Source organism: Physcomitrium patens, chromosome 3, assembly GCF_059467195.1.
Source record: "Physcomitrium patens ecotype Gransden chromosome 3, ASM5946719v1, whole genome shotgun sequence".
NCBI classification, from domain to species: domain Eukaryota; kingdom Viridiplantae; phylum Streptophyta; class Bryopsida; order Funariales; family Funariaceae; genus Physcomitrium; species Physcomitrium patens.
In genome coordinates this window covers 16,790,483-16,793,304 of record NC_143412.1, presented here as the reverse complement: position 1 = coordinate 16,793,304, position 2,822 = coordinate 16,790,483, and positions in this window count along the sequence as shown.

Here is a 2,822-nt window from a genome sequence, read left to right as displayed (position 1 = left end):
CAAGGAGTAATTATTATGTAGTGATGAAATCTAAGATATGGCAAATTACATTTGTTACATACTTTGATCTTTGTTTTCTTCAAAGACAGTTGATAGATGCTCTCAGCCATCAATAATATCTCATACAAAGGCAAAAAGACTACCATGTTACTTGATCGTTGTTGAGGCCTTCCTAATTTTTTTTAAATAAAATATTTGTAATATCGTCAAGAATTGTTTTTATTTCTAATAAAATCACCAAACATTGGGACTTTCTTCCATGGTCATCATACAAAATATGTTGTATCTTGCCATCTATTTGAGGAAAGACATATTGTTCTTGAGGATCTTCATCTCCATTACATTGTCTTGAAGATTGTGACAATTGCAATATCTCATTCAATAAGTCAAGAAATGAAAGTTCTTGGGTTGAATCTACTGGTTTTTGGTTTTCCATCTCTTTGGTGTCTCAAATATATAGAAGCTACAAAACAGTGTAGAAAGTAAAATGCTATCTTCTTTGGATCTTGTTTCTTTTATAGCAAAGATTTATTATTTTTGATCTTAATTTTGATTGATGTCATCAATGAAAAGCCTCAACTCTCTTTACTGCATTTGTAAGATTCTTTATTGGCTCCCATGTGCATTCATTAATATCATATCCATACTAATGAATAAGATATTCCAACCTATTTTGGTACTACCTTGAATCTAAGACTTCTTCTATCTTTAATTCTAAGACTTCTTATATCTTAAAGACCATACTTAAATTACTATGACGGATTGCCTAAATTCTAAGACTTCTTCTATCTAAAGACCATAATTATTCTGAAATAGGTAATAGTTGAAGAAGTCCATAAGGTTGATGGCGAGGAGTTTTGGATTTTGAACAAATATTACATGATTATACAAAGTCTTTAATTGCCTTTCATATTTGAGGCTACCAAAAATCTTTAGATATTAGCTTTAAAGTCTTATTGTATCTAAAATATTTGATTGTTGGAAAGCCATGACAAGTTTGAAGAACACGTAATTGTGCCCTACCTTTTGAAATATATAATCGTTCTTTAAAATAGAATAGATTATTCTTGAACTTGAACTTAAAAGTATTATGAGACTTAGAAGAATTATTTTTGATATTATAGACAAAAAGAAAAAAGGACATACTTAATTGAATTTATTTAACAAAGATTGAATCAACAATTAATATTGATTTTATTGCTTAAAGGTGAAAATGCTTTAACTTAAAGAAAATCATTCTTTGTTGACAAAAAGATGGACTTCCTTCTTTTGGTACAAGATTAAAATATCTAAAAAGGGCTTTCAATAGACCTTATTATTTTTCAAGTTGATAAGTGTTCCTGAAATCAAATCTTGGTAAAGACATGCTCCAATAAGTTTGGTGGCAATTCAAAACATGTGCCAACATGAAGTACTTGAGGTTCTTATAATTTGTATATACGGTGATTAGACTTGAGGTACCTTCTAGATAATGATGCCATTCTTCAAATGAATCAACAATTACAAAAAGCTCTTTATTGTAGATTTCATAATTAATCTTGGCTACTGAAAATTTTCTAGAATAAAAAGCTAATGAATAGAGTTTGTCATCTATTCCGATTTGTGATAACATTGCACCTAAGGCAAAGTTTGATGCATTTGTTTTTATAAAAAAATACCTTAAAAAAGCCAATACAATATAAAATTGATGCACAAATAATTTTTTTTTCTAAAGCATCAAATAATGCTTTGGCTTCTTTATTCCACTTAAGTTTGTCTTTACAAGTCAAACATGTAAGTAGAGTTGCAACTTGAAAAAAATTCTTGATGAAGATTCAATAATAATTAGCAAAGTTTAAAAATCATTACACGTTTCTTACTATTCTTGAAATCTTCTAATCCATAATAGTCTAGATCTTCTTTGGATCTTTCATTAGCTTTTTGTTGGAAATGATATATTTTAGGAAGTCAACTTGACTAGTATGGAATGTACATTTTTTTAACTTGGCATATAATCATATATATGTAAGTTTTTATAAGACACAATGAATATAAATTTCATACTCTTTTATATTTTTAGAATAGATTAAGATATTTCTCAAATAACAAATAATAAAACCATCAAGAAACTCACAAAAGATATTATTCATTAGATATTGAAAAGCAGTTGGTATATTTGTGAGTCCAAAAGGCATGATATTGTATTCAAAATGCCCATATCTGGTTTAAAACATAGTTTTTCATTTTTTTTCTTTCTTTAATATATATCAGATTATATGCTCTTTGTAGATCTATTTTTATATAAATCTTTTCTTAATTTAATTGATTAAGAAGTATTAAAATCAAACATAGAAGATACCTATTTTTGATGGTGATCTTGTTGAGTCTTCAATAGTCTACACACATTTGGAGAGATCCATCTTTTTTCTTCACAAATAAGATGAGAGCCTTGGCTGGAGATTTAAAATAGCATATAAAATTCTTAGCCAAATTTTCATCAATATATTCTTTGAGTGCAGCCAACTTATTTTATGATAGGCTACAGATTGGTACAAATAATAGTTGAGTTCTTTTTTGAAGGTCAATGGAACAATCATATGGACAATGCTTTAAAAAAATATCAGTATTATTTTTTTCAAAAACGTCTTAAAAATCTTGATACTAGCTAAGAATATTACTTGATATCTTTTTGCCATAAAAAATGGACATGGCACATATAACAAAAGATGACCCTTCTTTTGTGGCATATATGAAAGTTTTTATACCTACCAATAAGAATTTGAATATATTATATTTATGTATTTTTACTTGACCAATGGAATTTTGGATTATATTGTGAAAAA